Raw genomic sequence first — 13,995 nt, 5'->3', positions numbered from 1 at the left:
AATGACGAGATGCTTGGGCCAGAAGCCATTTTGACATCGTTGTGCAACTCATCAGAATCCAGATTTAATCAAGACCAAGGGTAAATGGTTTTGAAGGCCACGTTTCACACTCAAAATATACTTATGGTAAAAAGAACCCAACCCATGTATGATGATTATGCTCTATGTATTTTCTTTTGAGAAAAAGAGAAACCACTAAGGTATACATGAGATACTCTGGAAGATTATTAAATTACAATACATACAATTGGTCTTGTTATTTTAATATCAGCTCTTCCTTGAAATGAAATCATGATTTGTACCTAGGTGGTAGTTTTAGAGAAGGGTTGTGGGGTTTTTTTCATTATCGTGTCAGAGACCAGGAATTGTGCAATAATCTCAAGAGCTTGTCCTCAAATATCAGTTTGCTAATTGGTTGGCAAATATTTCCTTCAAACTTTTCTTTGGTAGCAGTTTCAAACTATGGTTTTTCAGGATTTTAGATAATAAAGCTTTCTTTTTCCTCCTTTGTTCTCCAAAGGAGAAGAAAGATGGAAACTTGGTTTCAGTGCTAGCAGTAAATAACTCTGTGCTGACCACATTCAGCAGTTCCAGTTCTGTCAAATGTGGTGCTGCCATAGATCTATCAAGGAGCAGGCACTGGCCCTCTGGCTACCAGCAGTGAGTTTGGCAAATGCCCACAGGATGTTGGTGGATGTTTTAGTTGCACAGCTGTGCATATCTCCTCGTCACATCAGGGCTATCATCAGCATCTAGCACAAAAGGCTCCACTGTTCACCAGTGAGTGCAGGAATATCATTAATGTGGCAAACCCTTTTTCTTCTCAGTTTATTAGCAAATCTATAAGAAAGGAGGACAGAGAACCTTTGGTCTTCATGTACAAGCACCCAAAGATTGCTGAGATCCCATCAAAGAGTGTATCCCTTCCTGAAAATATAACTGCACTGACGATGAACGATGACTGCCTGCAGGCAAAAAAGGAAATACAGTTTTCTTTTCTGTGCTACAACATCTAGCAGGATTGGGTTGACCAAATAAATAAAGCTTCTTCTGTAGCACAGGTAGTCCCTGCTGAACTAGTCCAACGTTCCTAGAAACTAGCCCTTCTGGAAGAAGCTTCAGGAGAACCACTGCATTTGTTTTTCCCTGACATTTGGTTTAAGGAGCATTTCTTCCACCACCACCATTTCTTCCATGCCCCTGGGAACTCTGCTAAGCCTCTCGCAACTGGTTGCAGAAAGTAGCTTCTGGAAGCACAGTGAAGCCCTGTGCAGACTCCAAAGACAGAGGGCTCAGTCTTAAGGACTGGTCAGGACTTCGTAGATGCTTGGCAACCAAAAAGGTAGCATATCATGATTCCTTATATAGGGCAGCCTTGTGGGTATGGAGTCAAGATAGGAAGCAGTGTAGTTAGATGGCTGCCACAGGGGATGAAAGAGTCGAGATTTATTGTGGTGGCACCTTCAATCTGAGCAGAAGCCAAAGCAAAGAGTAAGTAAGGGTCTGTTGTACTGAGCAAGAATCATGGCGCTGCATATTTCCATTTCATTTGTCCTCCTGTCCTTCTAGTTAATGTCCTACTGTGCCCAATGTGCAAGCTAAACCTGAGTCAAGCCTTTCCAGTAGACCAGCTGCAGTTCAGAGGACTAAAACAGTGGATTTCACCTCTTTGTGAAGAATAATAGTGAAGCATTGATCACAGCTGGCACTACACAGCAAGCTTTCTGAGTCCATTTTGGTGCAGCTTTGTATTGCAAGCTACAGAACAGGAAAACCACATCCTCTCCGAATGTAAGCGTATGACCTAGAAACTCCCAGTGTGAGGTGTGACTTCACTTTATAAAACCAAAAAGACCCATTTTGTCATTGCAGCGACAGTGGATAGACTAATGGTGCTCAGAGCAGGATATTGATGCATAAGTGAGTGAATCAGTCAGTAATGGATTTAAGGGTCTTTTAGTATGGCACAAATTAATTGAAACAGAAAACTGGAAAGAGTAGTTTCCCTCTATGGTATTTTTGCCTTCTGTGTGCATTCTATTACATGAGCAGGCTTTTCAGAAGTCCTGGGAAAAACTTACTGGCTACTTCAAGCACTGAGATGCTTGACTGCAATGAATCATTTTCTGTTCCTCGCTGGACCAGGGAAGAGGCCACTTTGTATTTACAGGATCAAAGTGGCAGAGGTCACGGTCGCCTAAGCAAGCAGGCTGTGACAATTTCACAATGGATGAATTTTCATTTGGCTGAACCTTAGGAACCAGAAACTGGCCCAGATTTTTCTACTACTACTACTCTGACTACCAAATCTTTCCTGCTCCTAGAATTCCTGGACCAAAATTTTACCTGGAAACAGCTCAAACATACTTTGAAGATGTGATGATTATTATTTTATGTGTTTTCTCCTCTGCATGGCTGTTTCTTGCCAGAAGAAACAATTTGAGGACAGGGAGATGCAGGTCTGAAATCCCAGCTCAGCTTTGCTGTGTTCAGGTATCTTGGCCATGATCCCAATAAATATTCAGGGGCTGGATTCAAAAGGCTCAGGCCCCCAGTTCTCAGGCATCCATGTAAGGGTGAGTATAATGCATTTGGACCTATGGAATACTGCTGTCTTCCTGGAGCTGCAACTGTATGTCAGCTGGGGTACCACAAGAACAGACCTGTCCATAGATTCCATGTGCAGGCAACCCAGTCCCATCTCTGATGGACCCACAGTTATATGTGAAAGTCTAGCACTCAACACTCACATGCCTAAGTGAACCAAACACCCAAACCACTTTGATTTTTGAGGAGAAGGATGACAAAGGCCATAGAGCAAGGGAAATCCAGCTAGGTGCTACTTGGAGCACTACAACACAAGCAAGGATATATTAGAGGAGATTCAGTGAAGGTCCAGCAGCCCCTTCTACATGTAGTTAGATTTACTACCCTACAAATATGAATGCAACTGCCAGCTACTTCAGCACAAGTTTTATCAACTGGTGTCAGCAGACAGTAATCACTCATAAAACTAAGCAGCTTCAGCGCAGCTTCTGGGTTCTCAACACCACCAAGGTCTTGAACCAGTCAAAGACAGGCACAGTCTTTAGGATGTATGGGTAGTTTTATTAAGTGATTATATCATATATATCTTTAAAAATGGCATGCCCGATATACTGTAGATTATCTGGGGGCACCTGCTCTCACAAAATCTGAAATCTACAACCATGACTATAATAAACAGGCCACACACGTTTGTTTTCATTTTCTGAAATGCAGAACAAACCCTCCAAGACAAACATTAAAGCACAGCTGAAAGCTGTCCAGAGTTTAAGGTGGAAAAATTCCTCTCTACATCATATGTCTTTCATTGTATCACCATGCAAAGAAAAGGTCGAAATATGCAGATGCACTTTTTACTTGTTTTGATATTTGGGTGCAGTAGTGACAAATAGCAAGAAGTGTCACAAATTCACAAGTTTTTAGGGCAATATTTCATTTTTCTAAAGACTGAAATGATGAAATATCTACTATCATCCTCAAAGAGGATCAGAAACAGAAACAGGTCAGAAACAGAGCAGCCTCAAAGCCTGAGGGAAGGGCACAGGAGGAGCACTTGCTACTCACCGTATGAATGGCAAGCAAAGAAAAAAGCAGACCTGACCTTTCAGGGAGACCTGGAAACAGCCCCAAGAGCACTGGTCATTAAAACAAAACAAAACACACAAAAAGGCATTAAGAAAACCTCACTCCAATGGGAAGAGGAAGTGGTTTAAGGGGATTAGCTCCCGAAAAACAAAGCTCCACTCTTCTTCAGACTGCCGAGAAGCCCCAGAAATATTCTTCTATATTGATGGGGCTGTGAAAACTGACAAACGTTGGCAACCACTCAACAAATGACAATAATGTGAGGTGACATCTCTGGACTTCAACCAGCTAGCACACAATTGTCTCATTTTCATGGTGTGTCAAAATAAATTTATACCTAAGCTCTTTGCTTGTCTTGCAGCGTTATCTCCTTTCCAGAGCAGAACATAGAAGAATATTTACAAATTTACACTGACTTTGACCTGCAAACACAAATGCCAGCCCTCAGAAACTAGTGCTGAATCATTTCTTTTCCTGGCTGCAACCCTTTTACCCTCCTTCCCTTTCATGTCAGTCCATTTCTTCATGAGAGGCTCTCATTCATCTGTATCACAGAAGAATTTGGGAAGATTCAGTAAGTTTGTACTTGATTAGCTGCAGGGAAATTTTCTCAGCCAGGAGCCTTTCATGTTGGGCAACAAACACAGTGCCCCTTTCCGACTGTCCTTCTCCAACAACCATAGCAACAATTACAAACCCCACAACAGTTTAGTAACCTATTTCACAAAAGTGAAATGCCCTAAAATCTTGGGCTGTTACAAACCAGCAGACTGGCAAGGCATTCATGGCTACAAAATAGACATGAATTTTGTCTTGGCACTGTAAAAGTGTGATAGCTGACAAAGTCTTCTCTATCTCGACACCAAAGTGATGACACAGTGGAGTCACAGCCACACTTAAGTCAGCTTTGATAGGACCAGACTCTCATTCTTTTACTGGAGCAATAGCTGTGCAAACCCAGCTGATCTGGAAATACTGTTACTGAGATCAGACACTTTAAAATCATTGATGCTTTTTTTGAAGTTGGCATTAAGAGTCCAGTGTCTTGCTGCATCAAGGCAAAAAATATCACTCCCTTGAGTTGCAAAATTACTCAAAGATTTGAGCTTGAAAATGGGAGAAAGTTTATGGACTCAAAACATGGCTTAAGTTAAAGTCCTTGAAGTTGGTTAGTTGATTGTGTGACATCAAGAGACACTGAATTTGAATCTCATATAGAGATGGATGAGGAAACAGAGGTATCAAAATTAAATCAGGGAGTGCCAGATTTGGGTAACTGCATGGGGACTTCTTAAAAAGAGTTATCGTCATGACTTCTAGATTAGATCTGAATTAGTCTGTATTTGCCACAGAAGAGGAGGTGATGTCTCATACCACCTGCTTCTGCACAAGCTGGAAATACTAGAAGAATTCCCTCTGCTTGGGCATTTTGGCACTTCTGGATTCCAAAGATCAGTACACTGAGATGAATAAAAACTGGAGAAGGGCCTGAACCAGAGCTCTGTCCAATATCCATAAATCTGAGAACTCACTGCACATGGTTCAAACTTTGTGGATAAGTTGGATGCAGGAGAAAAAAAGCACAATGACTTCTCAGAAAGACTGAAAAACTGACTCTTCTGAACACAATTTGGTTGCACAAGCAGACAAAGAGTTATCAAGAGCCCAGTTCAGTGAAGCACAGACATATAAATGACTAAGGAAGGACTTGAGCATGTGCATAAAGTTTAGCACGTGTTCAGTCGCTCTGCTGAACACCCAGCATAGGTTCTACTCCTTAGCAGTCATTTCCCATTTGGAAACTAGTCAGGGAGAGAAAGGGGAAAAAGGAGGCTTGTTTAGCATGATATTTTTAGATAGATTTTTAATGGAATATTTGTTAAGCTTTCTTCCACCCTGACTCCCCCCCCCTGCCCGCTGTCTGGGTTTTGTGTGTGTTTTTTTAATGGTTAGCAGTGCATCACAGTACGGCTGCTGTTTAAATATTTGCCTGAAAAAAATGTAGTCTGTGCTTAAGAGAAGTGGTTTGGCACAAACTGGACGTTTTCAAATATCCATTTACCAGATGGATCGCTTCGTCCAATTACAAAGAAAAAAAAGTTGGTTAAGGAGTTGAAAATCGAGTGGAATGTTCCTAAGCATACAGCATTGTTTACTATCTGCATGTCTACTGGCATCCTCTGAGAAACTCTCAATAAGCTCTTAAAAAATGTTCCTTTCCTTTAAAGAAGTCTGCATTTTTAACTATAATAAAAAAACTCTACAATAGCCTGATGGAAAAATGTGCTAAAGTATTTCTATAAATCAAATGTAGCAGTTTGGCATTAGCTCTGAGGTAGTAAGTTTAGTAAATTAGGACCAGATGATTCTAAAATAGAATCTTACATAACTTTCTAGCGTGATATGTATTTTTTTTTAATTTAACACAAGTTTGTCTGTCTTCATAAAGTTATCTTGGCTGCTACCAGAATGTGGTTCAGTCTTTAAGAACCATGTTTTTTGTTATTTATCAAGTGCAGAATGTTTTAAATATCAAAGTAAGGAGTGGAACAGATTTCTCAAAAGACAGAAAAGGCCATAATCTCTACTGATCCACATAAGGTGTGGGGTGCTTTGTATCCCTGATGCTGCTGATTATTTCACTCTCATTATTTTGATCACTAAGAGTCTATTTCTCTATTCGTCTTTCTATTCTTGCCCTTCTTCCCTTTTCCCACAAATTTAAAGAAAAGTCTCCCTCCATTCCTCCCCACAGTGGTTCCAGCTCCTATAAAAGCCTCTTGGTCTGACAAACTTCTCTCACCCATGTGCTTAGGTCGGGAGTCAGCATTTGGGACTTTGCATTCCTTAATGCTATCCCACTTTTGATCTCTGCACCAGAATATCCATCTCTGAGAAATAAGGAAAATGAAATAATAAGAACAGCCTAAGGAGCCTATGCCACTGGCTTTAGTCCAAACCTTTTGATTCTATCTACACGTATATCCCTGGAACCTGCTCTTTCAGCACATCTTTGACTTTAATGTGCCTTAGCCAGTGGTTACACCACTAGACAGTCATTCCAGACCACTGCTTATGTTCTAAGGAGTTCCCCCCTCTAAGGAGAGGGGATTGCATGCATACATACATCCTTCATGGTCTTCTTTTTGGACAAACGCTCAGCCATACCACGGTCTTTCACTGGAAGCGACAACTTCTGCGGGAGCTACTCTGGACCACAGAGCTGTGCTCACTGTGGTGCTACAGTGACTTACTTCAGAAAGCACAACTAAGGTCCTTTTACAGTGCCTACTTAAGGTCTAGGGAGCCAGAGCCAAACCACTCTATCTCAAAACTTTGAAGATAAAGGAGAGCCTCTCTAGTACCCTGACTCATGGCCTCCAGATGTGCATACTCCACAACTTTATGACACAACAAATGAGCTAAGCCCCTCCTCAAAAGCTGTAAGTACACATGGAGACAAATCTTCAGAGCTCCCAGACAGGGCTGAACTCTGAGGATGTGAGGTGTCAAATCCTTGTCTCAATTCTTATGACTCAAGCCCTCATCAGACTTCAGGAGCAAACACCATGAGTCAGCTGGGACGTGAGGGAAAGGGCTGACGAAGAAGAGAAGAGAGGTGTTGAAAGAGAGGTCAGCAAAGACTTGTGCGGAGACTTCCTTTCATATGATCCCAAGACTTCTACTTCAATCAGCTGTGCAAGTGTAAGTGTCCAGACTGAAGCAAGCAGAATTACTGTGGCAGATACTCATGAGAGTCAAGTTATCTGCAAGTGCTGCCTCTCTCAGCAGAGACGGTCTGCTACAAGGAGCTAGTTAAGTCCTTAGCTTAAGGCTTGTGATGCTACAGAGTGTGGGTCAAATCCTGGTCCCAGTGAAGTTGAGGAAAGCTTTGCCAGTGGGTACATACTCTGTCCTTTTTACCCCATCTCTGGCTACCCCACTGCTGGAAGAATTCAGAGTTTGTAAACTATAGCAATGGAAAAGAGAGGGAACAGAGTTCCCACGTTCCTTGTCTTCTAGTATTGTTTCCTAAGAGTCCTGCAACACACAGTAAAGCAATGATCTTTTCTTTAAATGACGTCAGACTGAAATGCTTGTTAAAAATAACAGAAGAGGAGGAGGGGTTTGGAAATCAGTCATTTTCCTTTAAAGAATGACTGGGGAGAGTAGACCATAAACAGACTTAGATGGCAGCAAAGATAACCATTTTTGGCAGTTTTGTGGAGATGCAAATTTTCACTGAGTATGAGATGAGAGCTTAAACACCAACACCCAAAGAAGAGAAAAATAAGTAGACAGTGTGAGACATTTCACATGCTGTTCTCTGTTGTTATGGTTATCAACTGACCTCCACAAATCTGGTTGAGACAAAAGAGAGAAAAGATGACTGCTTTCCTTATATCCTCCCTTCAAACATCTCCAAAAGAACAAAATTTCCCTGAAATTCCTCAAGCTTCAAAACACCTCCAAGGTGAAATTTCATGGGAAGCTTGATGGTAAAGCCAAAACAGAACTTTCCCCTTTGGAATGATTTTTTTTTTTTTTTAAATCCCAAACTTTCATTTAATTCAATTCTTATTTTTGCTTTTCCTCCCACTGGAAAAAAACTGTTTGCTGGCTCATGAACAACTACTGAGCTGACAGCCTTACCAGAGTGAAATGGTTTTGGTCTGAAAGAGTCGCTGGTGAGAGATGGGGAGAGGGAAAAGATGAAGATATAAAGTATAACAACAGCAAATTACTTTTGCTAAAAGAAGTGTGGGAGATATGCAACAAAAGGTTCCTAAAACCAGAGAGAACAAATATAACAAGCTTTGTAAGCAAAATGGACACAGCTGGCTAGTCCAATCACAGGACAATTCCTTGGATGATTTGCAAAACTGATGGACAAATTACAGTAAGGAGAGATTGTATTTTAGGGTCATTTTTGATGTTTTCCCAAATTAAATAGCGTGCATTTTGCAAATCAGAGTGAAGGAGAGAGTATTTAGACAAAGCTTCTTCCATCCTCACTCCCTGAGATGAAGACACAGAAATGCTCTGCACAGAAGGTTTATGGGATTTCAAGGATTTTGATGTAGAATTTTAAATCTATCTAATAGATGTGTAAGGGCTTCCGTGCATACTCCTCTTTATACACCATTTTGTAGCTTCATGTTTGTGTAATTTCCTTCCACACAAGTTCAAAGGGAAGTGCTAACATGTTCTTTGAACTGGGGCTCTCCACCCTGCCAACTGCAGGACCGGGAAAGCAGGAGGAGGGGAAGGAGAGGCAGGTAGGAAAAGTAGACAGGAGAAACTGGAAAGAGCACAGATGTGCACTGCTGTGTTCAAGAGAAAGATTCTGGGGATGGGAATTGCTGCATATTACTCTGTGTGCACGTGAAGAGGCAAGAGAAATCACATCTACTGAGAAAAAAGTTACTGATGCTAGTCTGCAAAACCTTACCTTTCTAGACTACAAACATGATGTCACAGGAAAGTGAACCTTTATACTCCAGACCAATGTTTCCTGCTTAACTGTCCACACTCACACTCCTACTTTCATAAAGAAACTCCTTTGCAGGTGGGTTTTCTGCTATTTGGGTCAGGACTTTGTTCCTACAAACCTCATGTGTAGGACACATGTATTCAAAAGAGCCTGTTTACAAACTGGGATCATAGTGCTGGGATGTGCTGGTTGACCTCTACCAAAAAAAAAAAAAAAACCCAAACAAAAATCCCCACAACCCAACCCAAAACCAAATCAACCAACCAAAAGAAAAGAAAAACCTTACTTAATTCATTCCTATTTTAACAATTTTAATACCTGGTGGCATAATGTAAGATGATCCACATGGATAAAATCTCAGCTACGGAGTTTCACCCAAACTGGGGAAAGTTCAAGTAGAAAGTTCAGGTAAAGATCTGCGGTTTTGGATGCCAGCACTACAACTTCTTACAACTGCATGAAAAGCTTAACATGCCTAAGCTTTGTGCCCAAGTTTCTCAACTGTCTGAGACAATTCCGGTTCCAATTCTGGATTCCTTTAATCTTAAATGAGCTGTGATATCTAAACATACATTTCCTCTTGAGCAACCTCCCTATATCACATTTATCATATTTCATCTGCACAATTGTGAACCAGAGAGAAAAGAAGCCTTTTGCAGTCTCCATAGTTGTGCTATTTCTGTTTTTCTTAAGAAAAACAAAAAAAAACCCCTTTTTTTTGGCATCAGTAGGTTGAATGGCATGCACGCCACACGTCTGGAAGCAAGCCTGTATTTTTTAACCCATTTATTAAAAAGATTCAGTGCTGGAGGGGAAAATAAAGGCATGTAGTCTGCGAGCACGACTGTTAGACTGGTTTGTTTGTTTGGGAAATGAATAAGCCTTTGACAGTATCTCTGGAAGGAATAGGCCAGTGCGTGCTCCATGCTGACATTCTTTTCCCTCTCCAGTCTTCCCTGCATACTTTACATTCCTCTTCCCCTCCCAACACCCCCCGTCTGTGCGCAAGCAAGCACTGGAGATCCCGTCTGTCACAGCCCTGCACCCATCTAGAAGCCAAGGTCTTCTGCCACCACTCCTCTCACCAATGTCATCTGCACCAGTGTACATACCGAGGTCTGCAGAGCTCTTACTTTGCCTCAGCTTTGCAAAGGGCATGGGACAGCTCAGCTACAATTGCTGTTGTCTTCCACACATTCCTCCCAACGCTGATGAGAACATGAAGTCCCCCTGACCCATGTGCTCCACACCAGCCTGATGGCTGGGGAGCTGCTGTGCTGCACGGACCTGAAAAAGCTATTACTTTCCATCCTCATCTGCAGTTAGTGCTCTGCACTGGACCAGAGATAAATTTACTTCTTTTTGATTTTACATTCTCTCCTTTCCTTTCACCAGAGTGAGAGTGCCCCTCATGCTGTTTTAATAGCGATTCCATTGTTTCCCTTTTCCGTGGTCATTTTCCCCTGAGAAGGTGCCCGCTTGCATCTCGTAAGAAATGAAAATTGTAGTGGTATTTATTTTCCTGTCTTTTAAAACAAAACAAAACAAAACAAACCCCAACCAAAACAAAACAAAAAACCCACACCAAAAACAAACAAACAAACAAACAAACACAAACAAAAAACCCAACCCCCCCCCCCCCAAAAAAAAAAACCCCAAAACTGAGTAAACTTTTAAGGTTTTATTCACTGAGCCAGGCTGGTGGCTTAGTGACAGCCAGTGCCAGAATATCTAAATTCCAACAGCCTTCCATGATTTCTAAAGCTAACAAAGGCTGGATTCACTTTCAAAACCTTTTGGGTGGGAGTACACCAGTATGTTTCTTTCTGGCTGGCATTTGAAGCAAAACAGAGAGGACAGAGGGAGCTGCATTTATTTGCTTTATCTGAAGGAGGGCCACTAAACAGGGCCTTACAAAGGTTGACTTACAAAGTTAAATGAGCGATTCCTGGTGAAACACTGCATAAAATGCCCTTCTCAAGAATGTGAACAGCTTTTCTGTTTCATAATGAGAAAAGGTAGGATACCTGTAAGATTAGTTTGTATATACTAAAAAAAAAATGTAGAATTCTAAAGCAAGGCAAGTGAGATAGCTCTGTGGTTCAAAGGGATCTTAGGTAAAATGGCAAAGGGCTGTCAAATTTAAAAGGATAATTCTCTACATAATTTTTATTGTCACCGTTTGACCCTTGCATTTAAACCTTACCACTATAGCAATTTCTACCCGTCCCTCTGCCTGCCATGACTTCTGTTACTGTTAAATGGAATAGACCACTTGCTTGAAAAGATTTCCATTTGCTGGTCAAAGAAAAACAGATCAGACTTTGTTTTGGTTTGCTGAAATGCAAAATATTCCCTTCTTTGGGTGAGAATGAAATCTTTTTTGCATTATCTCCTGGTGAGATGGGAGAGGGAGCCTTTCTGTGCAGACAGACGCTGAATCCTGTCCACATCAGTGGTGAACTTTTGTTGACGTTCTTCTCAGGAAACAGCAGCGTTTCATCTTTTTCAACAGATTTGTCCAAGTAAGCAAATTCCACCATTCTGTGTATAAAACTATTCAGTACCGAAGAAATTCCATCCCCTGCATACCCGCTGAACCAGCCTGGATAGCATTATAGAGGTGGCAGGACATGAGGCTAATTATAATGACTCTTTTGCTCATAAAGCGCAGTGGCACTATAACTAAATTAATTTTAATTCCAAACCCCTGGCCAAGTATCACAGCAAGAAGTGATGCAGATGCCACACAACATTATCCAAGAGATAGTTAGGGCTTTGTGAAGGGGGAAAAAAAAGACAGCTCAATGTTTCCCAAACACAGAGCTCACAGACCCTTCCTGAAAGGACTCTCTTAGCTGTGAGGGAGACACTCTGCTGTGTCTCTCTTTTCTCAGATTGTGTCAATGGGGAAACAGGAACAAGGGATTTTTGTTTGAGTAACCTTTCAGAGCAGGATATCTGTCTCGTGTTCTCCTATCAATTGTCACAAGGTGATAGCTGGCTGATTTGCTTCAACGGGTATTCCCTTCCCAGCCTGCTGACAGCTCCGTTTCATGTTGTACACCAAGGGTTGTGGCAGGCCAGCCGCAGAGCCTAGCTGACAAGCAGCCCCTGTGGCTGCCCTATCATTTCTCCTGCTGCCATCCCCCAAATACCCCAGAAGCCCAGCTGGCAAACAGGAGGGCACCAGGAAGACAGAGCAGCAGCGTAGTGAGAAATAAAGCAAGAGATAAGCTTAGCAGGAATGGTGTATGAGAGAACGACATAAGCAGTAGGTTGCCCAAATGAGCAGAGGGTAATATTAACTGCCCTCAGCAAAAGCAAAGAAACAAACAAAAGCCATTGGTAGAGCACAAGACAAAGTCACAGAACCTATTTGCTACTCTGCTAGAACTGCAGCAGAATAAAATATGAGGCCGTGAATCAAGCCATTGCTGTTCTGCGAAGCAAAACGACACATTACATGAGTTACCCTCCTGAGAACTTCAATAGGACCCTGTAGTTATAAATCCTGGCAATATAGCTCAAGTTGCCTCTAAAACACAGACATCAGTAACACCAGGTTTCGGCTTTCTCATCAGCAAGTTCCATTATATAGTTGAGCTGATTGTCCTACGCAACTAACTCAAAACTTTCCTATACTATGCCTGAAATACAATATTACGTAGTAAAGGCATGGACATAAACAAGGTCATCAAAAGCAGCAGAGTGCTTGCGCTAACCACAAATGTGCCTGCCGCAATCCTGACTTCTTACAGTAATGCTTCAAGGTCAGGGGATCACATTCACAAATCTCTCTTTCAAGGTATATCTAATTCCCGATATTCGTGATAGACCACAGAGCTCCACCACGCTGCTAGCTCTGCTAGAAGTGTTTCACTAAGCAGGATCACAACCCTTGGGGAAATTAAACCCCCCCTCAAAGTAAACAGAGTAGGTGAGAGAGGGAGAAGGAGGGTGCACGAGTAAAATGAGCAGTGGGACTGCACTGTGGAGGTGGTGTGCGATGGCAATGCCTTTTTCCTCAATGTAAAATACCAGCTCTCGCATCTGCTTCTTCAGAGTTGTAAAGTACAGCTATGAACACTAGTAGACCTTGTGGGTTTGTGTCCAAAGTGTCATTCCAGTGGCATCTAAGTAAAAGTTTTTAATATGAGTTATGGAGAGAGATAAAGGCGAAACAATATACACACGGGAACAATCCAACTAGAATTTCATATTAACACATCTGTTACCTCATATCAAAATCAGTCAGAGACTTTTTACACACACTAAAAGCAATGCAAGCTAAAACAAAAGCAGAAGGCACAGCTTCTTGAATGTGCTTAGGTTTCATAATGTGATTGTAAAGTGTTATGAAAAAATGCCAATTACAAGAAAAGTATCACTATTGGTGGGATGACTGGGAACCAGATGCACCCTACATTTAAATAGAGGTGAAGTTAGAAATATGATGCTACTTTTCTTATTTTTCTCTCCAGTACTTATCTGGTTCTTATTGATGTGGTTTTACAATCTTTAATCCATTTATCTTCATGGCAATCGTGCCACAGAAGGAGATTATGCAGAGCTAATTCAAGGAATTGGATTTGGATGCTAACACCTTAGCCATTGCATCCTCTGTACTTAGCAGAAATTTTCTCCTTGCAGTATGAAGGGCAAAAACACGCAAAAAGAAAATCAAAGGTTCTTTGATTCTTAAATCTTCAGTTAAGAAATACTCCAAAGAGATTTACACTCTCCTAAGAGTAAGCTGGTAATACGTAATCACTGGAAGAATTCTCTTCTTAACTAAAGTGTCTAAGGACACAGCATACAAATGGGTTTTATTTCTCTTGAAAGTACCCAAATTTATTTTGAAGCTGCAC

This window comes from Empidonax traillii, unplaced genomic scaffold (genome assembly GCF_003031625.1).
Source record: "Empidonax traillii isolate 1590-97213 ecotype Southwest subspecies unplaced genomic scaffold, ASM303162v1 scaffold758:size305278, whole genome shotgun sequence".
NCBI lineage: Eukaryota > Metazoa > Chordata > Aves > Passeriformes > Tyrannidae > Empidonax > Empidonax traillii.
This window is presented reverse-complemented; position numbering follows the sequence as displayed.